General features: G+C 35.3%; 1 protein-coding gene across 5 annotated transcripts in view; it reads left to right on the top strand.

Moving 5' to 3' along the window:
* Nucleotides 1–592: 592 nt before the first annotated feature.
* TENT5D (terminal nucleotidyltransferase 5D) overlaps nucleotides 593–23,284 on the top strand; it is an 82,251-nt gene continuing 59,559 nt past the window's right edge. For 2 of the 5 annotated variants that reach the window (XM_081792462.1, XM_081792461.1), the window contains exons 1-2: nucleotides 593–718; nucleotides 5,721–5,796. The gene's annotated coding sequence lies outside the window, so the exon portion shown is untranslated. Of the gene's footprint in view, nucleotides 719–5,023; nucleotides 5,081–5,720; nucleotides 5,797–9,130; nucleotides 9,202–23,284 lie in introns of those variants that run through there. The other 3 variants (XM_081792468.1, XM_081792467.1, XM_081792463.1) reach the window with 2 other exon arrangements.

The raw sequence follows: 23,284 nt of genomic DNA, 5'->3' as shown, positions 1-23,284 counted from the left end.
GAATCATTTCAAGCCAGTCCCCCCTACTCCTCTGACTCTCGCGAAAGCAGTCCCGCTTCCTGGATAAAGGCGGCTACCAGGAAAACAACAGCAACAACAAACAAAAGTTACAGGCGCCTATCAACCAGCATCAGTGCCCCCATCCTTCCACAACTAGACCTAAAAGGTCACCAGGCCCTGCCCTTCTCCCATTCCCTAAACCCTGGCAGCAGCTTTTCAGACGGGAAAGGATACTCTCCATATTCGACATGGTCCCACAACTTTTCTCGTGAGGCGACAGCCCAAAGCAGTGACACGAGTTTCATAAGAAAGCGTTCAGGGTACCGCCCTGGGTCCGACCTGCTGCTCCCCAAGCTCCCAGATTCGCAGTCCCACTTCCTGTTTCCGCGCAAAGCCTGCGGGGGTGGGGGGTTGGAGCGGTCTGAGACGGAGGGGCGGAGCTTGTATAATGCCAAAATGGCTGCCTCCAAGAGAGGCTGTTAGGGTGGGCTGCAGTCGCTTGGGGGCGTCGGCGGGCTCTAGAGGTTCTGCCCCTCCCCCTTGTGTTCTTAACCCAGCCCCTAACGGATTTCGTCCTCCAGCTAACCGTCTAGCTCTTTCTTTTGTTGTACTCCGAACTCTACTTAATCTTCCACCCCAACTCTTTCCACAGATTTCACACTATCCTTGGCCCCTCACTTCTGTTTTCAGAGTTTAAGTCTTACGGAGGAAGGAAAAGGTATAGGGCTTTTAAAATACTTTAAAAATATGTATAACCGTATGAAATGAGGGCCTCCGGGATTAGCGGGGTTGGTAATTTTGATTTGTGAGGTTCAGTTGAACTTTTAAAAAGGATCATGATCCTTAAAGTTTTAAGTTAGAAGGGGGGACAAAATAAGTAAGCGCAGGTTTAAGAGGTGAAGCTGCTGTGAAGTATAAATTCGTACAAAATAGATTATTCTTATTTTTCACAGTAGATGGTGTAAATTACGAAAATTACTATGAAACCTTTCCAAAATATAATCGGTGGCGGGTTAACTGAACCACTAAGTGGTCGGCGGTATTTATATGCGATATTAAAATATCCAAAGGTAATTTATTAGACACCATCTCTAGATTTGTGGGAAGGAAGGGGGGATCTTTACCGGTATCGCTGCGTTTCGATTTAAAACTCTTGGAAATTCCAAGATCTGCTTTGGAAAAAAAATAGCTAGGATAATTGTTCTCTTTCTGAGGAATTTTATAAGTTTGGCTTTAATTTTTTTCTCATCTTTAAAATTTCAATATGTGGGAAAATAATGAATACATAATTGTCTTTTTATCTTTAGGATGGTTTCCTGGTGCACCAAAATGGTCCTATAAGGTCCAGACTGTTACCTAATTATAAATGCTCGATGCTGGAAAAACCTTTTTTGGGGGAATATATGGTTTCGGGGAAAGTACAATTTGGAAACCACTTACATAAATGAAACTGTATAAAGATTATATTTATTTTTTGATCCTGCTCTGTTTCTATACGTTTCAGATGAAGGTTTACCTTTATAGAGACAAAAAAAATGGCACATTTCGTCGTTGTTTCATCACTTTCCGTGCTAGATAAGCAATTGCATTTCACTGTTTGAGAACTTTTTTTTTTGTATGAAAATGAAAAATATTTTTAAATAAGTTCTTTCCTATATGCTTAATATGTATTAACACAGCTCTTACAATAAATCCACACGTAGACCAAAACAATTCACTAAAGCTTCAGGATTTCCATGTTTTGTGTAATTTTTAGTTATATGTGCATAGCCTATAAAATAAGCCTTTAAAAAAAAGTGTTTTTAAAGTGTTTTGCATCTCATAGAACTTCTTAAGAGAGGAATCTTTAGGATAGACTAGGGTTTTTAGTAGAATTAAGATATAAAGATTTTTACAATTAAGAAGTTTGTTATTGTTGTCCATGTTAAGTAAAAAAAATGCATATCCTGTATCTTTGATTGATTAACCACTTAGAAGATTAAGAAATTGTTATGAGTTGTGAACTAATGTTGATTCCAAAACTTGCCCGGTTTTTTGTTGGATATCTTATGTCTTAAAGTTAGCTTTATAATTTATTTTTTGATTTTAGACATAGTAATAGAAGTATTTAAAGTATATGTATAATTCCTGCTGCTGAAGCAAGGAATTGAAATGTCTTAAAATCATAAACTTCTTTTATTACAAAGAAATATAGAAAGCAAAGACATCAAATTTCAATTGTTTTTATTAAATATTGAATATGTATAAAATAATATTTGTAAAACATGAGTATAGAATAAACAAAAGCAATACAGCAAACATCTGTGACCCAATTTAAGAAAACTACCATTCCTTTTAAATTCCTGTGTGTACCCCTTCCCTAATCACATTCCTTTCCTTCCTTCCTTAGTGGCAACTGCTGTCTCAAATCTATATGTAATTTCCTTGCTTTTCTTTATAATTTTATCATAGTTTTTATATCCCCGAACAATAGTTATTGTTGTGCAAATAAAAAAAGTTATTTAGTTGTGCATAAACTCTGTGTAAATCATACTGCTTTTTCGTCTTTGACTTGCTTTTGTAATTCATTGTAATGTTGCTTGTCTGTATTACTGCTTGTAACCATAGTTCATTCATTTTCACTGCTGTAGAGTATTCCACTATATGAACATTTTGTAATTTCCCACTCATTATTCTGATGATGGATATCTGGGTTGCTTCCAGGTTATATAGCCTCTAATAATATATTAGCGTTATATTAACACATACTCTAAACACTTAAGATCCATAACTTACTTAACTCTCCTAACATATTAGGATGAAATCTGGCAATGTTTATTTTATTATAGTGATGATTAAAGTTAACCTTTTTAAAGTCAGATATAATCTTTAACAATATAATTTTACTCTCTCACCCTAGGAACTATTATTCATTTATTTTTTTTTAATTTTTATGTATTTATTTTATTTTGAGAGAGAGACAGAGTGCGAGCAGTGGGAGGGGCAGAAAGAGAGGGAGACACAGATCTCAAGCAGGCTACAGGCTCCGAGCTGTCAGCACAGAGCCCAATGCAGGGCTCGAACTCACAGACTGAGACCATGACCTGAGCTGAAGTTGGAAGCTCAACTGACTGAGTCACCCAGGCACCCCTCATTTATTGTTTATTGTATTTATATTTCTTATTATTTTGGGTTATCTTGGATCTTGGCTTTGGTTCTTCCACTCTATCAGATTAATACCTCCAACTCTGTCTCACCTAAATAGGCAACTACCTTGTTCTCCTTTCACCCTTTGAACAGGGCTATAATGATAAAGATGGCAAGTATTGGACCTCCCAAATTGTTCTTTTGGATTTTAGTTAACTCTAGATATGAAGGTTTAACTGAAGCAACATTAGTCACATATTGATAAACCGGATGTGGTAAATTTCATTATGGATACTTATATGTGTTTTAAAATATCTGTGCATTTTTACTATGATAATTGACATATAAAGAGCCAATATACTATCTTAACTCAGCATCTATTGAATATATTAAAATTTGATATTATTCAAATAAAGTTAATGTAAATTATACTGATTCCCACTGTAAATTGAGTTATATTCGTGGTTAATCAACTATGTTTACAATCTGTGTTAAAAAAGAACAAGCTTTGCTTTTTAAAGTTAAAAATATTTATTAAAAATTGCAGTTAAAACCTAAATTAGTTAATTTTTTTCAATTTAATTTTAGTTCTTTTGTGACTACACAGCATTTTTGTTATATTTTAACAAATGGTTTCAAGATGATCAGAAAATCAAATGGTAAATATGGTTAAACTTTCACTGAAGTATGAAGTAAACTCTCATACACTATGAATGAGAATGTTGTACTATATGTAGTATTTCTCAAAGTTTGGTGTTCTTGTTAAAAATACAGATGGCTGGGACTGATCTCTATAGATTCTGATAGAATAAATTTGGAATAGGTCTCAGAAGTCTGTATTTTGCCTCTGTTTGTGTAATTGAAATGAACATTTTAATATAGAGTAACATATATCCTGCATTGCCTAAAATAGCTCAATGTGGATGCAACTTCATAGTTTACAAAATGCTTCTTATACATCATTTCATTTGATACTTAAAAGTAATGTAAGGCAACCTCAGCAGGCATTATGATCCTCTTTTTACCAATTAAAAGAAAAAATTAAAAACCAAAGCTCAGAGAGATCATATGATTTGCCCAAGCAAGTTTTTTTTTTTTTTTAAAGTAAGCTCTACACCCAAGTGGGGCTTGAACTCACAGCCCCAAGATCAAGAGTCAAATGTTTGATCAACTGAGCCAGCCAGGTGCCCCTGTCCAAGCAAGTTTTGAGCAAATGGAGTCTATATTCAGTTCAGGACTCCTTGATTTCTAATCCAGTACTTTTGAATGAATATAGCAGATTGGCAAATAGGAATCATTAGACCACTTCTGTTTCTTGCTTTCTATACTTTAGGTGCCCATTGGGTATAGGATTAAAATGAACAGTTATTCCAGTTGGTCAGCAGTCTTTCTGGTTTCTATAAGAAGATTCAGTTTTTTAGAAATCCTAGAGAGGTAGAATCTAAGGGTTTTTTTTAGTTTTTGTTTTTTGTTTGTTTGTTTTGTTTTTTTTTTTTTAGTTTTTATTTAAATTCCAGTTAGCATAGTGTAATGTTAGTTTCAGGTGTACAATTTAGTGACTCGACACTTACATACAACACTCAGTGCTCATCACAAGTGTCTTCCCTAATCCCCATCATTTATTTAATCCCTCCCCCTACCTCCCCTCTGGTTACCATCCATTGTTTCTATATAGTTAAGAGTCTTTCTCGGTTTGCCTCTCTCTTTGTTTTCCCCCTATGATCATTTGTTTTGTTTCTTAAATTCCACATGTGAGTGAAATCATATGATATTTGTCTTTCTCTGACTGACTTATTTCACTTAGCATAATACTCTCTAGCTCTATCCATGTCACAGGGTCTTTCTTTGCTCACAATGGAAAAAGTTTTTCCCTAGGCTGGTATCATTTGTCTCCTGGGTTTCCTAGTCTATAACTCTTCAAGTGACAGAAGAAAGAAATTAGAGCACAGAAGAGGTAAAGTTCTATTAGCTGAGACATATAGAAGGTGAGGTAGGAACAGAAGTTTAAAGACAAGAAGATGGGTTTGAGTGGCTGCAATAGGTGACCTGAAAAATATCCAGTTTGTGATTAGCAAGTGAGAGATAAACATAAGAAGACCAGATAAGAAGCTGAGTGTAAGAGTCAACTGAATAGAAACAGAAAAAAGTCTTGGATAATTAGGAAAAATACATCCATTTATTTACCACCTTTATAAGTGATCATTCCTAAGATTTCATTGTTATTTTAGTAACAAATGGTGATATTTGGTGATTGTAGTATATAGTTATCAGAAAGAGAATTTTTCTGGAAAGCTTTGATTATAACAGAGCACTCAAGACATTAAAATTTGCTTTTGCCAGGAAACCTTTTTAAAATGTGAATAATCAATACAACTATATCTTATCATTAGATGAGTTGATTGATTCTTAATGAGTGACATGAGAAAGAATAAAGTATTTTCCATTATTATTAGAGATGCTTTCCCCTTTGGGATGATTCCAAAGTAGTTTTGAGAGCTGTATAATTCAGAAATTCTTTAATATAGGTATAAATGCTTATAAAGAAATTCATTTTTAATATGCCTTTTTCTTGTCTCTGTTATTTTACCATCCAGGAGCTGTTTGAAGAAAACTCAAGAGAAGAAAAAGCAAAAATAAGAGATTTTTATCAGAAGGACAAGTGAAGGCAAGGTAAAAAACAAAGTGCTTGCTCTCTTAAAAAGCTACTGTTCTGTACTCCTATATCCCATTTTACTGACCACGGCACCTACACACTTAGTTCTAGACACTGCTTTTATTTACTTTCTCACCATAGACCGGTTGTAGAATTTCAAGTCAAAATTCTGTCAGTCATTCCTATGGTTTTAGAAATTTATCTGGTAACTGGTTAGTACAGAGCATGCTTTGTAAATCCTTTTAGTTTTCTATATTTTAGTACACACATTCTATCTTTTAAAGTTTTTTTTATTTTAATTCCAATGTAATTAACATACATTCTATTATTTTTGCATGTTATTTTTTTCCCAAAATCATCTATAATGTGGCCCATAATTCTTAACCTCTGGGTCAGGGTTTCTCAACCAGCACTATGGACGTTTTCGGCTGGTTAGTTCATTTGTTTTGGAGGGCTGTCCTATACATTATAGGACTTTTAGCAGTATCACTGGCTTCTAGATGCCAGTTGCTTACTCCCACCAACAAAGTTGTGACAACCAAAAATGTTTCCAGAGATTGCCAAATATCCTCTGGAGGATAAAATCTCTAATTAAGGACCAGTACTCTAGCTCTAACATCAGCTAGTGCTGCCTTATGTATAAAACCAACAGACATACAACAGCAATAACCGCAAAACATCTTTAAGCTTACTCTTTTTTAGGAATAACTGTGGCAAAAGCAATGCAACAATAACATCTCTAGATTTTGAACTGTTTTACTAAAATTGCTAAAATTGGATCCAGGACAGGGGTTTTGAAGTCATTGTAAAATTTTTCTGTATGGAGGCTTTTGAAACAGCAGGACATTTAGAGTCATTCAGAGCTAGGTTTGAATTTCTGGCTCCTATATTTAATAGCTGATTATTTTGGACAAATTATTTAATCTCTGTGTTTCAATATCCTCATTCGCACAAACAGGGGTAATAATATTTATTTCCTAGGTTTATTATGAGGATTAAATGAGATTATTCTGAATGTTAAAATACTTAAAATAGAGGCTCTCAGAAATCATAGCTTAGTAATGTCTTCTGCAGCCAAAACACCCTAAATAAAGAGGTAACCATCAAGAAAGGTATTTGAAACAAAGGAGAAAATCATACTGATATAAAAGCATGGTACCTTGGTGCTTGGAAAAATTTTGGCATTTCTATTCACCACTTCTTGAGAAAGAATTAATGTCAATAAAGTGGTCAGAGGGGCACCTGGGTGGCTCAGTAAGTTAAGCATTCAACTTCGGCTCAGGTCATGATCTCCTAGTTTGTGAGTTTGAGCCCCAGATTGGGCTCTGTGCTGACAGCTCAGAGCCTAGAGCCTGCTTAGGATTCTGTGTGCCCCTCTCTCTGCCCCTCCTCTGTTCTCTCTCTCCCTCTCTCTCTCTCTTCAAAAAAATAAATAAACATTTAAAAGAAAAGAAAGGGGTCAGAGAAGAAGTTACAAAAAGTGTCAGAAGGGCCTTGATCAGAATGGACTATTTAATATTCTTCTGTCTAGAAAGAATGGGTACATGTTGATTGAATCAGCATAAATGGTGGAGTGTATGGGTAGAGTAAATATGAATTTTTTCCTAGGATCTTGAGCAGCAAAGAGTGGGCTATCTTCCTGTGACTCAGCCTACTCGATGATAGAGGGAGGTATTTATTTTTTGTTTGCTTTTAATAATTTTATAGTATATTCTCTCAATATTACATGATTCTCTTTGTATGTTTTATAAGAAAATTTTTTTAATGTTTTAATGTTCATTTATTTTTGAGAGAGAGAGAGAGACAGTGTGTGAGCAGGGGAGGGGCAGAGAGGAGACACAGAATCTGAAGCAGGCTGCAGGCTGTGAGCTGTCAGCACAGAGCCCAACATGGGGCTCAGACTCACAAACTGCGAGATCATGATGTGAGCCAAAGTTGGGTGCTTAACTAACTGAGGCACCCAGGTGCCCCAAGAAAATTTATTTATATGAGAAAATTTTAAAATATAAAGGTTATAAATAATAATATATTAAATATCCATGTTTCCACCTCCAAGAGTTTACAATAGTCAATATTTTGTCCCATTTGTTTCCAGTTCTTTTTAAAACCAAGTAAATAAAATATAGTGAAGTTGAAGTCTTCTTTGACCACGCTCACTAGTATTATTCTCTGCTCTCCCTCCTGGAGACAACTACTTTCATGAGGTACTAGGTGTATCCTTTTCCACGCATAAATATGCATTCAAGTAAAATTTACAATATTTTGGGGGCATCTGGGTGGCGCGATTGGTTGAGTATCCAACTTCGGCTCAGGTTATAATCTCACAGTTCATGAGTCTGAGCCCTGCGTCAGGCTCTATGCTGCCAGCTCAGAGCTTGGAGCCTTCTTCAAATTCTGTCTGTCTGTCTATCTGTCTCTCTCTCTCCGCCCCTCCCCTGCTCTCACTCTAGGTCTCTCTCAAAACTAAACATTTAAATAAAATAAAATATACAATATATTTATGTTTTTAAATTTACATAAATATTAGTATATGTCTAGGTTTTGTACCCTTTATCAAACATTACTTTTGATATCTACCCGTGTTGATGTATCTACATTTGTATATGTAATAATTTATTATACAAATATGGCTCATTTTATTTATCCACTCCCTCTTCATGGACATTTATAGGTTGCTTTCATTTTTTTCCCCAATTACAAGAAATGCTGCAGTAACTAACTGTATAATGCTGTACACATTTGCAAGAGTTATCTAAGGTATATACTGAAAGTAGAATTACTGGGTCATTGGGTAGAAATATCTATCTTAAGATAAGTGGACAAGTAGTTAAAAAGGTTTTGTATACTGGAAATGAAGTTTCAAAAAGGAGTTAAATTTGCATGCATTTGATGGAAGCATTTTATGGCTTTTATTTGGGATGCTTTAGAAGTCAGATATGCCTGCTTATTTCAAAAACAGTTTAATGACATATTGATTGCCTAGTATGTGCTTAGAACTGCACAACTGATATTATGAAAAACAGAATACTGAGCTGGATGAACTAATCCAGGGTGGCTTTTATTATGCTCTTATTCAGTCAAAAGGAAAGACTACAGGCCAAGATCAATGTACCACGCAAAAGTATACGAAGTGTGAGTATATCAGGTTCATTGCCTGTTTGATTTGCGTAGCTCTGGTCAAGAAGGTTTGTCACATGCTTTCCTCCTCTCTGAACCTCACATTTATAAGACCATTATTGATTAGTTGTAGCTGAGATATACTGAAAGTTAACATTTGTCCTAAGCTGAAGCTTAATCAGATCTAGGCAGTAATCCAGACTACATAAAAATTAATAGCCTGTTCCTTTTTTCAGATTTAATTCTTTATAAAAGAAATCACTGAATATTTCACATCTATCTAACTGAAGTTACCTTAACTGGAGGTAAGATACAAAGTTTAGAGAGGCACAAATATATGACTTGGAGGAAAAGAGAGAGGTTGTGGAACTTGCTAAAGATCATACATTAGATTGTTGTGAATTTAGCCTTTCATTTCTTATTTCACCTTTCAAATAACTCCTCATTTAATGTGTATTTATGAACAGGGTAGAAAGGATCATCTTGAAAATTCCCTTTGACAATTATGTTAATAAATAAAGTATGGTTTTAGTAAGTTTAACTTTGTATAGAGGGAAGGAAAGAAAGATTATGGGCATATATTTGATAAGCATATTTTCCATTATATTATTATTTTATAGTTCTTAATTTTTTTATTTAAAGCAGTAGTAGTTGTTAGCGTTTCTTTCTCCTTTTGTATTACCCTTTCCCTAATTTTTTTAAAAAAAATTTAATGTTTATTTATTTTTGAGAGAGAGAGAGAGAGAGACAGAGCGTGAGCAGGGGAGGGTCAGAGAGAAAGAGAGACACAGAGTCTGAAGAAGCTCCCGGCCCTGAGCTGTCAGCACAGAGCCCAATGTGGGGCTCAAACTCATGAACTGTGAGATCATGACCTGAGCCAAAATCGGATCAAATGCTCAACTGACTGAGCTATCCAGGTGCCCCTCTCTAATTTTTTATTTTTTATTTATTTTACTCATTCTCATATTCATCCTTAGTACCAACCCTTTGGAATACTTTAAAGTCATGCCTGATCAAGGAATCTCAAGCTCAACTGAGATTTCTATACTTAGACTCAGAAGGGTTTACTAGAATTCATAGGATACAGTGCAACTTTAAGGTGAAGATTTAGTTAACTAGAATTCATAGGATGCACTTCAATTAAGTGAAGATTTAGTTAATAGTCTTATATTAGGCAAAGAGGGACCACATCAGGTGCATGAATGTATAAATGTTCCAATACTTCATGTTTTTTAATATTTACTAGAAATCTATCAACTTCTAAAAAGTTACCGTTTAGAAATTCGGTGTCAATCAAAGTGATACAACCACTTCTAGTAATCACTGCGATAAACAACTTTGGTTACTATATAAATTGTTATTATCTTATTATCTGTGTGCCTATCTCTTCGTTCAGTTTATAAGCTTCTTTAGGACCAGGTCATTTTATTACTTATGACTTGTGACCCCTGGAACCAACTGATTTCCTTGCATATAGTTGAAACTTAGTACATTTTTAATATTGATGAGGTTTTATTAATTTTTAAATTAGAGCTATTTCTTTTATTCAGAGAGATGACTTCATAACCAGTTACATGTCTGTGATTGGGAAACATATGCAAATATTTGAGGAGTAAGAGATTTGTAAATGATTAATTAGCTGAGAGTAAGAGATTTGGAAAAGATTAATTAGCTGAAGAGAGAAGACAAGAAACTCTTATTTTCAGCAGGCAAACATGTCTGTTAAAATAATCTCTGTCTAAGTGAATATATCTGAAGTTGAGAACTGCCTGTTCAATACAAATAGCAGATTATTTATGTTTATACGTATTAGATGCTTTTGATACCAGTCAGTAACTGAGCATGAATGAGCTTCCAACAGAATTAGCAGTGGAAACTACTCTCTTATGAATCTCAGGTATCTCTGTTCTGATAATGATAAAAATTAACTAATTTTAGTGCTCGCAAAGTTGTTCCTGATTTTATGACCCTGATATCTTTATAAATGGTATAGGTTAGTTGATTGATGGTTCTGTAATTTTACAGTTATTAAATATCATATATTGAAGTGTCCTTCTGATTAGAATACCTTTCAAGAGAAATATATCCACCCCCACCACAAAAGATAATTTTCATTGTGAATGACTAAAAAAGAAGACCTTGTCAAATACCATGTAGTTAAGTGTTACAGGAAGCAAGTCCTGGTTTATTATTTTTTAACTGTGTCTGAAGCATTTTGGTCATAGAGATGTAGTAAGAACTTTTAAATACTTGTCTTCTCTAAAACTGAATGGGCAAAGAACTATCTTCAAGCTTATAATCATAGGACAAATTGATATCATTATACACAAAGAATACACTGATTTTATTAAATCAGTAGTTTTCTTCATGAAGCAGACTTGTGGTTTTAATTACTCTTTGGGAACTTTTTTATTTTTGGAGAAAGGTTCTAATGTCTTTGTACTAATGTAGTAATAGGAGATGTTTTTGTTGAATCTAATTAATCAATTAATGAATATTTTTGCATACCTTCTTTTTCCCACAACTCTGGATGAAAAAGAAATGTAAGACATGAATGTGTCCTCAAGGAAGTTATAATTCAGTTGTGGAAATCAAACCAGCATATATTGAACAATTAGAGAACACTAAGTGTTAACTTTGCAACACTGGCTTGATGTAGAAGATATCAATATTGACTAGAATGCTCAAGGTTTCATGGAAGACATCAGACTTAAAAGATTAGGGTAGACCATGGGAGAAAGGAAAGTAATTCCAGATAGGTAGAATGACATGATCGAAAACATAGGGATAAAGATTAATACCTATTTACCCTCCAGGGGTATGTCTGTGTTGGTATAGTCAGTAGCCCCACTTTAAATCCTAACTGGGAGACTATGAAACTCTAGTGTTTATGTAGTTAAGTAATGTATTTCTTGTTTCTTCCATGGCATGTTTTCACTGACTGAAAATGCTACCAATCAAATAAGCATATCAAGGGTAATATATTAGTAACATTTTCCTAGTTAACTCTGTCCTGTGTAGTAGAGATTAGAGATGTCAGTCTTTGAAAGATAGTTTAGAGAGGCGCCTGGGTGGCTCAGTCCGTTGGGCATCTGGCTTCAGCCTAGGTCATGATCTCGCCATTCCAAAGTTCGAGCCCCACGCCGGGCTCTGTGCTGACAGCTCAGAGCCTGGAGCCTGTTTCAGATTCGGTGTCTTCCTCTCTCTCTCTGCCCTTTCCCACTCACACTCGGTCTGTCTCTCTCAAAAATAAACATTAAAAAAATTAATAAAAAAATAAAAGATAGTTTAGAGCTGTGTGATATTAAAATAATTTTAGAAGGTCCAGAACCAGATGAGTGAGACTGAGAAATCAATTGCCCCTGGTTTATTGGTTGATATTTATGGCTTCATTAAACTATCTTACACATAAGCAAACACAAATGTACAGCTTTTACTATACTGCCTATAGCGACACCATTATTTTTTTTTTTAGTTTGCACTTAATATGATACAATAGCAATAATGCTGCAATAAGATCTTATTGCTAAATAACTCAATGGGCAGATGAATAATGAGATAATTTATAAGTTGTGAATAAAATTTTTGTTTTGGGTATTGAAAGATGTGTTCTTTTCTTTTGAATGAATTTTAAGCTAATATCTTATTGGATGGGCTATCAGTTACCACACAGTTCTAACAGAAGGGTGAAAAAATCCAATTAAGGCATTTGAACCAAAAGAAATACTATTTTGATTCAGGTGCATTTGGAGAATATCTTGATAGTTTGAATCATTAATTTTAGAATTTGGTAGTGTTGGTTCCTGTTCAGACTGGTTAACTGTACGTGATTTAAAGCTGAATTTTGGTATAAAAAATGAATTTTCAATTTGATATAAGCTAGAACTAGAAAATATGTTTCAGTAAATAGTGACTTTTTTTCTTAAAGTACAAAATAAAGTTCAACTCAAGTTCTTAGTCTGTTGAAGTTACTAGGAGGAATGCAGATTGTTGGTTGCACATGATATGGGAGAAATATCATTTGTGTGTGATATGTGATAGTGTATTTTCAGGGAGGTTACAGAGCAATAGTCAGCTTATTTGGATATTTGTGATAAAGGCATATATATTAGAAGAACCAAGGGAACTCTTCACTAATAGCTGTACATGTTGAAATAAAACTGAAAAAGATAATGAACAGAGTTCCAAATTGAGCAAAGTAGTTCTGCGCAGTGTCCTTAAGATAGCTGACCTTCTGTTTTTGTAGAATAAACTCATATAAAGTTAGAGATACTAAGGGTCTTTTTTTTAAGTTTACTTATTTTGAGAGAGCGAGAGTAGGGGAGGGGCAGAAATAGAGGGAGAGAGAGGGAGTCCCAAGCAGGCTCTGCACTGACAGTGCAGAGCCCAATGCAGGGCTCAAACCCATGAACTGAGAGATCATGACCTGAGCTGAAATCAAGAGTGGGACGCTTAACCAACTGAACCACCCAGGTGTCCCAGGGATGCTAATGTTATTAACCTAGTCCAACCCTTTAATTGCACAGAGGAGACTAAAGTTTCAAAGTGGTGAGGTGACTTGGCAAGTCCCACAGACAGTATTAGAGTCAATATTAAAATCTAGGTATCCTCCTTTCCAAATCTAGTCTTTACTATAACTTATTACCGATATGAGACAAGATATGATTTGAATGTTGCTGTTAAAAAACATGCTAGCCCTGGTAAATCTTATCATTATCCTCTCCTATACCAGAAATTCCTAATATTAGTGATTCTTATGTAATCCTGTAATCTCTCTCTCTTTCTCTCTCTCTCTCAAAATTAAATAAACATTTTTTTTTATTTTTTAATATATGAAATTTACTGTCAAATTGGGTTCCATACCAGACATTTAAAGCAGAGATAATACCTATCCTTCTCAAGCTATTCCAAGAAATAGAAAGGGAAGGAAAACTTCCAGACTCATTCTATGAAGCCAGTATTACTTTGATTCCTAAACCAGACAGAGACCCAGTAAAAAAAGAGAACTACAGGCCAATATCGCTGATGAATATGGATGCAAAAATTCTTAATAAGATACTAGCTAATCGAATTCAACAGCATATAAAAAGAATTATTCACCATGATCAAGTGGGATTCATTCCTGGGATGCAGGGCTGGTTCAACATTCGCAAATCGATCAACGTGATACATCACATTAACAAAAAAAAAGAGAAGAACCATATGATCCTGTCAATCGATGCAGAAAAGGCCTTTGACAAAATCCAGCACCCTTTCTTAATAAAAACCCTTGAGAAAGTCGGGATAGAAGGAACATACTTAAAGATCATAAATAAACATTTAAACAGATTTTTTGTAGGATCAGAAAAGAATTACCAGGAATTATATTTCCAAGTTTTTGAACTACTTTTTATGTTTGTTAATGGTAAAATGAGTGGTGTTCTTAATATTAAGAAAACATGTCTGATACAGAGTAAATATTCTCATTTTTATGTAAGAAACATCAGAATCATCCACTGCATAAATTTCCATGTCTTGGTTTTTATTTTAAAAATTTGTAAAAGAAACAAGATTTATGGTGTTTTATATATTTATTGTAGCAGTATAAGACAAATGTTCCCAGAGAAATTAGGAGGCAGTTTTAAAAACCATGGGCTTTATTTTTTTTTTAATTTTTTTTAACGTTTATTTATTTTTGAGACAGAGAGAGACAGAGCATGAACAGGGGAGGGTCAGAGAGAGGGAGACACAGAATCCGAAACAGGCTCCAGGCTCTGAGCTGTCAGCACAGAGCCCGACGCGGGGCTCAAACTCACGGACCGCGAGATCATGACCTGAGCCGAAGTCGGCCACTTAACCGACTGAGCCACCCAGGCGCCCCAAAAACCATGGGCTTTAGAGTTAACCTGTTTTTAAAAATATTTATTTATTTTTGAGGGGCACTTGGGTGGCTCATCTGACTTCGGCTCAGGTCATGGTCTCATGGTCAGTGAGTTCAAGCTCCACGTCAGGCTCTGTGCTGACAGCTCAGAGCCTGGAGCCTGCTTTGGATTCTGTCTCCCTCTCTCTCTGCCCCTCCCCAGCTCATGCTCTGTTCTCTCTGTCTCTCAAAAATGAATAAACATTAAAAGAAATAAAAAATTAAATAAAATATGTATTTATTTTTGAGAGAGAGAGAAAGTGCACACACACACACACACACACACACACACACACACATGCAAGTGGGAGAAGGGCAAAGAGAGAGGGAGACACAGAATCCCAAGTGGGCTCTGAAAATGCTGTCAACACAGAGCTGGACAAGGGGCTCAAATCCACAAACTATGCAATCATGACTTGAGCCAAAATCAAGAGTCAGAGGCTTAACCAACTGAGCCACATGAAAACCCTGAGTTAGACCTGGTTTTTATATCCTGACTCTGACAACTGTGCCTTTTGGCAAGTTAGTTTCTTTATCTATAAAACAAAGGTGGTTATACATTCTTCATACAGTTGTTGTGAGGATTAACTGAGACAAAATAGTTAAAGGTATTTAGCAGACTACAAGAAACCCAATTAATATTCAATAAAAGATAAGAGTCATTATTTTATTGTTAAGAGCAGCAGCAGCAGTAGAATAATTGTAATAGTAATTGTTGCTTTTGTCACCATACTCTGTTTTGTCATAGCAATATGTTGTGTCATAGCTAATGTGAAATCTCTTCAGGCAGACATTGGGTTCAATGATTATTTCATAAGTTTCACTTGCACTGTTTAATAGTTTCTCAAGGTATGTTAAGAAAAGTTGAAAGGATTGTCAGTGTCATTATTTATACTACTAAACAGATTGTCCCAGTGGTAGGAGGGGTGGGGGAGAAAGAGAGAGAGAGAGTGAGAGAGAATGAATGAGTGCTTTCCTTATGGAATTTATTCCACAAATGTATTATGAAACCTTAATAATAGTGTCAGTGTTTTTATTGAGAAAATAGTAAAATGTCTTATTTTTCTAGCTCTTTGGCTTTAATAGAGATCTTAATATTGTTTATTGTACAGATAACTTTAGAATTTTGTCCTTTTAGTAAAATTCATTTAAAGTAGTAGTACTTTACAAAACAAGGTTAAAAACAGCATTTTTGGCTATAGCTTATATTTCATTTTTTTGATAAGGACTTTCTCAGTTATCCTTTTGTATCACAGAAGACGTAAGAGCTAAATGTCTTTATTTTTTATGTTTTTATTTAAATTCCAGTTAGTTAATATGAAGTGTAATATTAGTTTCAGGTGTACAATATGGTGATTCAACACTTCCATAAAACACCCAGTGCTCATCACAGCAAGTTCACTCCTTAATCCCCTTCACCTAGAGCTAAGTGTTTTTATAGTGACATAGCAGATATGCAGTTTTTTCTTTCTCCAATTTTTTATTTAAATTCCAATTAGTTGACATACAGTGCAATATTAGTTGCAGGTGTACAATTTAGTGATTCAAGCCTTACATATACCACCCAGTGCTCAAGTACAGACAGTCCTTAATCGCCATCACCTATTAAACCCATCCCCCTCCACATCCCCTCCAGTATCCTTCAGTTTGTTCTCTGTAGTTAAGAGTCTTATTTCCTGGTTTGCCTCTTTTTTTCCCCCTATTTTCATCTGTTTTGTTTCTTAAATTCCACATATGAGTGAAATCATATGGTATTTTCTTTCTCTGACTTATTTCACTTAGCATAATACTCTCTAGCTCCATCCACATCGTAGCAAATGGCAAGATTTCATTCTTAATATTCCATTCTATTTTCTTAAGAGATAGCTATACATTATATTTGATTTTTGAGAAAAGGTAAGAGAATGAATGCTTTATTGAATGCTCACTGTGTATTTTCTTATTTAATCATTGAATAGCCATGTAAAGTATATTATCATTGTTGCCCTCACTATAGATGAGAAAACAAAGATACAAAGATTAGACGACTTACTCATGGTAACATAGTTGATAAATTATAAATACTCAGATTCAAGCCCTGATATATTAGGATTCCAAGACTATAATATTATTTTTCTACTAGATCATGCTGCTTTCAGTATTTATTGAACACTGTAATGTTTAAGGTACCACGATGGGTACTTTACATAGTACATTCTCTCTTTTTAATTTTCATAGCATCCATGTTTACTAAAATTAGATATTTTATAAATAAAAGATGTGAGACTTTATGAATTTAAGTAATTTAACCATGACTGCTTAGTTATTGAGTGGCATAGCTGGAATTTGAATCTGTATCAGTCTAATAATTCCCAAACCTAAAACCTGTCATACCTTTACACCCAGATAGCTAATGTGAAATAACCACAATCCAGTAATTTTTTATGTGATGTTAATAATAATGTAAGCTGATCCCTTTTGTTGTGAATTTTAAAATGTGTCTCATATTTACAGTTCAATTCTGATTAGAATTCTGATTTTATATTTCTTAGTTCATTTTGACATAGTACAGAGATTAATAATACCTCAAGAAAGTATGGTTCCAGAGGAGTCTCAAATATACCAAGAGGTTTTTTCGATTTACAAAATATTTTATTCATTATTTTAAAGTGTTTTCTGATGTTGTTAAATGTGCTATGCATAGTAGTTTAATCTTCTTTGTTTACAGGTGATGATGAAACACCCATTAAGCAAATCCAGCATAAAACTACAAAAAATTACAAAAAAAGTACGAGAGAGAATTTCTAATAGTGTTTATCCTTCCAAGACATGAAATAAAAAAGGCTAAAAGGACATCTAAGAAAAATATAAATATAAACTCTTTTAACCTGTTTTTTTAGATTACTGAGGATTAAAAAAAAACATTTTTTAATGTTTATTTATTTTGAGAGAGATAGAAAGCATGAGCAGGGGTTGGGGGGTGTTGCAGAGAAAGACACACAGAATCCAAAGCAGGCTCCAGGCTCTGAGCTGTCAGCACAGAGCCTGATACAGGGCTCAAACTCAAGAACCACGTGATCATGACCTAAACTGAAGTCAGTCGCTCAACAGACTGAGCCACTCAGGTGCCCCTAGATTACTGAGGATTTTAAAAGTCAGAATTTCTAGATAGTCCATCTAAATGCTAAAATATATCCAGTGCTTGGGGCGTCTGGGTGGCCCAGTGGGTTAAGTGTCGGACTCTTGATTTCAGACTAGGTCATGATCTTGGGGTTTGTGAGTTCGAGCCCCATATAGGCTCTACACTGACAGCATGGAGCCTGCTTAGGATTCTCTGTCTCCTGTCTCCCTCTCTCTGCCCCTCCTCTGCTTATGCTCTCTCTCTCTCAAAAATAAATAAAATATTTAAAAATATGTATATATATATATGCATTATGTGTGTGTGTGTGTGTATATATATATATATATATATATTCTGCTCTAGTATATCTAGTCCATCATGCCTCCTGATTTTCTAATATACTTGCTATTGTTGCATTGCACTATTTCCTCACCTAGTAATTTAGGTTTGAGATGTAAAAAAATTGCTCAAAGTCAGATGGTTATTAAGGCAATTTTTTTTTACTTCACAGTACAATATATTCAACTACAAACATAATTATAATAGCTAATAATAATAGCAGCTCAAAAGGGATTCCCAGACTAAATGTAAGCTTCTATAACAGTATTTTTGTTGGCTATCATTATCCCTTACTGTCAATTGCTTTTATTTTTTTTTAATTTTTTATGTTTATTTTTGAGAGAGAGACAGAGCGTGAGCGAGAGAGGGGCAGAGAGAGGGAGACACAGAATCTGAAGCAGGCTCCAGGCTCTAAGCTGTCAGCACAGAGCCCGACGCAGGGCTTGAACTCACAAGCCATGAGGTCATGACCTGAGCTGAAGTTGGATGCTTAACCGACTGAGCCACCCAGGCACCCCATACTGTGGATTGCTTTTAGAGAGTGACAGTAAAATGTGAGGATAGCAATGATTTGAAGGATACACTTGCTAAAATAAGACTTCCCTTTAAAAAAAAAGTAATAAGAGGAGTATTTTATTCACATTTTGTGGCAAGTTAGGCACCTAAATATTTTCAAAGTAGCAAAGAATAGTAGTAAAGATTGGTAATATCTAGAGAGATCCAAAGATTTAAAAATTTTAAATTGAAATCAAAGAATCCACTTATTAGAATAACAACAACAAGGGGTATTAATAGGAAAACAAGTATTCAGAAGTAACTAGGAGCTTTTTAACCATAAAGAATAAGACAGATACTAAAATGGAGAAACTCAAGCTGAAAAACAAAAATAATACTGGAAAATATGGAAAGTCTTTATCTTAGAAAGAATATGGAAAACCTAGGGTTCTTGGTGAAAAAGTCCAAGAGTTATAGGAATATAGATGCATATAATCTGCTGAATCTGAGATTTGGTTTACTAGATAGACCCAGGAAAGCATATTTCCAAAGTAAGGAGATAATAAAATGAGATATCTTGGAGAGTAATGGCCTTATGAAGAAGAGGTCCTGTAGTGCCCTGCCATGTAGTATCCCCTGTTCTCCAGGTCCTGGTGCTTCTGGAAGTGTCTCCAATGTGTGCTGCATGTATTCTGCCTTTTGCTCTGTCCTTCAGGGTAGTTATCTACAGAGGTACTCTGCCTGTTGTGGGCAGTGTTTGGTCCCTGCCATAAATGTAGTATGTTTTAACTAGACATGGTCTGGTCTGCTTTTGAAATGAGACCTGTTGCTACCACCGCTGAAACTGAGACTCTGCAAAATTCCCAAGTCAGGAGATGCACTGTGGGCAGGGGTTTGGGCCAGTCCTCTGGGGTAGGGGGCCTACCACATTGGGGGCTGAAGCAAAGGAGGTGGAGAAGGGCAGTTCCACCAGAATATGGGGGGAGAGGGCTTGATGTAAGCAAGTTAGATAGCAAGTTTTGGAGCTACACGTGTTCCCACAGGTTGCCCTGTGCTTATGCTGAGGGGCAGGGGAGGGAAATGGCACCTGCCAGTTCTTTTGTTCCCAGAGGTGTCTCTCCATGAACACTGCCTCTCTGCGACACACTCTGAAATGAGAATATAACCTCCCCACTGTGTGTCCCAGTACTCTTCAGATCACTGATTCCACACTGTATATCTATGGGTTGTTTTTTCTGCCTTCACCCCAGGAGCACCACAGTGCCCTCCGGCCCCTATCCCAGCCTGTCTTGCTGACCTTTAAAACTCCAAACTTTAAGCCCAGATGGTTGCCAGAAGTCACAAAGTTTGGCCCCTCTCCCTTTCCAAGCCAGTTTCTATGAGGATTTATTCCCCACGCTCTGAGCTCCCCTGTGTGTTAGTCTTTCTCTTGCCACTCTCCATGACTGCAGCTCTCTCGCCACCACAGTGGCCAAGATCTGTTTCTGTCCTAAACCATGTCAGAATTCCTACCTTCTTCTATGTGGCCTCTTCTCTACCTTTAGTTGTAGAGTTTTCTCTGCCAATCTTCAGGTCAATTTCTGGGGTATTTAGGATGATTTGTAGTTATCTAGTTGTATTTCTGGGACAGAGACTAGGGTCCTCCTACACTGCCACCATCTTCCAACCTGTCTATCCAATACAGCTTCATTTTAAATCTATTTCCTTTCCTCTTGTCATTTGTTAAGATGGGTAAAAATAAAGAAAGTAAAAAATAATCTAGGTTTTTGGTTTTCCTGGAGCTCAGCTGATTCAGGATTATGGCGTTTTGTGTGTGTGTGTGTGTGTGTGTGTGTGTGTGTGTGTGTAAATATAAAATCTTCTCTCTTCCTCCTAATTGAGAATATATTTCCTCTCTCTAACCAGGAAAATGGTTGCAAATTATTTCCTTAATTTTTTGATATTCCCCATTAAAATTATTCTTCTCCATTGTCCAGAGTATTGGTGAGATAGGCACCTACCCACATGGTAAAAGCAATATAAGGAAAGGCAGCCATGTTATTTTGCCCAGTATATGGTATCATGCTTGTCAAATGAAACATACTTAATAAATCACTGTTGAAGAAATAAAGGAATTTATGGCCCACTGGAGTCTAAATTTTCTTTTCCACTCCACAGAAACTACTTATTGTTATTTATCATTATAGTTATTTGTCTAATTTCTAAGTCTGATGAACATTTTAAAAATGTCTTATCTTACTAGATAGCACAACTTCATTCCACACTATTGATCACATTTTTCTCTTTGAAACTTTCTACTTCATAACACTCTTTAACATTTTTTGGCTCTCCTTGTGTATATTTAACTGTACTTTCTCTATGCTTTTCATGGACTTCTCTCCACTCTCTCAATGTAGGTGTTCCCAGGATTCTCTTACACATTTTTTTCTGATTTTGCACTCTTTCCTTGTGTGAACTAATTTATACTTTATCTTTGATTAATCTATATGACAAGTCCACATTTCTCTCACTTGAACATCATACTCACCACTTGCTCATCATCCAACTCTTGCTAGATAGCTCTGTCTCACAGGCACTTCAACATATTTAAAATTGACCTCAGTTTTTCGCTCAAAAGACTTCTTCATTCAGTATTTTCAGTCTCATTTGGAAACACCATTTTCTTCCCAGTTACTCAAACTAGGATTTATCTTTTACTTCTTCTCCTTTATATTTTACATTCAATCAGTCACTAGATCCTGCTGATTTGATGTAAATATTTATTGAACTGTTCCTTATTTTCTATTCCTACTACTATAGTCATAGTTCAAACTCTCACCTTCTCTTTTTGGGACTATTACAGGATTATCCGTCCATTAAATCATTTTATTCAACAAATATTTTCCTTACCTCTCTTCTTATCCTTTTCAAGTTCATCTACTCTACAGCTACCTGAAAGTTCTATCTAAAATAGAAGTCTGATTATGCCACATCTCAGCTTAAAACTCTTTAATGGTTCCTCATTATTTTCAGCATAAGATTCAGGCTCCTTTAACATAATCACATAAGGTCCTTTATGACTATTCTTCTTCCTATCTCTTTTATCCTTATATTCTACAATTGCTTTATATATTATTTTATAGGACCAATTCAGAGCTTTGTCTCCAAGTCCACATGATAATATCTATCACTTCTGTAGATTTGCTTTGGGCTTTCAATCAGCCTGGAATTCCATCTTCTCCTAAACCCCAGTAATTCCAATTCATCCTTTAAGACTTGGCCCAGTTGTCATCCATAGGCACCTTTTCTTGACCGCTTCACTATCTCCTTATCTAATTATATCATTCTTTGTACTGACTGATTGTATTTATAATTTTTGGTTAATGTTCCATTATATTAAACTTTTTGAAGGTAGGGACTCTATCTTTTATCGCCTGGGCCTGTCATAGTGCCTGGCACCTAGGAGGAACTTCAAAATTATTATAGTCAATTGATATACATTGTATGTATATCTTTGCCAAAGCTATACACTTTTTACTGGTGATTCCCTTGGGAATCGAGAGCTCTGTCATTGCAGGTGATCCCTGTTTTTATTTGCAACAAGAATTGACTATAGTTTAATAAACTTTCTCATTTACTTAAAAGTGGTACTTAATTTATGAAAGTTACTATTTTTATGTAGTTGCTCAGTCAGCGACACTGAACTTGACAACTACTGTTATGTGGGGTTCATGGAAATTTTTGGTATTAAAAAGAGGTCTTTATACTCAAAAAGCTTGAGGACCATTACCCTGTACTGTAAAACTTATAGAATTCAGGAATTTATTTCTTCTATTAATCTCTTTTTCCTCAAAACACCAGTTACTAGCACTAGTGAATGGTAATAATTAAATATGATAGTTATGCTGTTTTACTCAATGTTAATTAAGCTCTTATTTTTTGCCAGAACTTTCTTTCACTGGGTGCTATTAAGGGAACTCAGAGATATGTACTTGTATATACATACATAGGATTTTTGCTTCAGTTATCTGATAAGAACAGGTACAAGTGATTTGGAGCACTTGGATTGCTCAAATAGTATCCTATTTTATTTGAATGCTGTTTCCATTTCTGTTAGAAACATCTTAATCAAGAAGATTAAAAAGGAAGTTTTTCATGGTCATGAACATTGTTCATTCTTTATCCTGGTTAAAAGGAAAGAGATGTTTCATAACAAACACAAATGTTCTCAAATAGAAATTATAAAAAAAAAATCCAAATGTAAGGAGAATCATACTAAGAATTGTACTTAGATTTTACCTTTGTTCTGAAGAAATACTCCATTCTGGATGTCTGAAATGAAGGGAATTTTGAAAATACATCAATACACCCAGAGGCACCTGGGTGGCTCAGTCAGCTAAACATCTAACTCCTGATTTCAGCTCAGGTCATGATCTCATGGTTCGTGAGTTTGAGCCCCACATTAGACTCTGCATTGACAATGTGGAGCCTGCTTAGGATTCTGTCTCCCCTGTCCCTCTGTCCCTACCCTACTTGCTCTCTCTCTCAAAATATATACACTTTAAAAATTATTTTT

The sequence above is a fragment of the Panthera onca genome, chromosome X (assembly GCF_046562875.1).
Source record: "Panthera onca isolate mPanOnc1 chromosome X, mPanOnc1 haplotype 2, whole genome shotgun sequence".
In the NCBI taxonomy this organism is placed as follows: domain Eukaryota; kingdom Metazoa; phylum Chordata; class Mammalia; order Carnivora; family Felidae; genus Panthera; species Panthera onca.
Note: the sequence above shows the minus strand (reverse complement) of the source record. Positions and strands in the feature narration are given on the sequence as shown.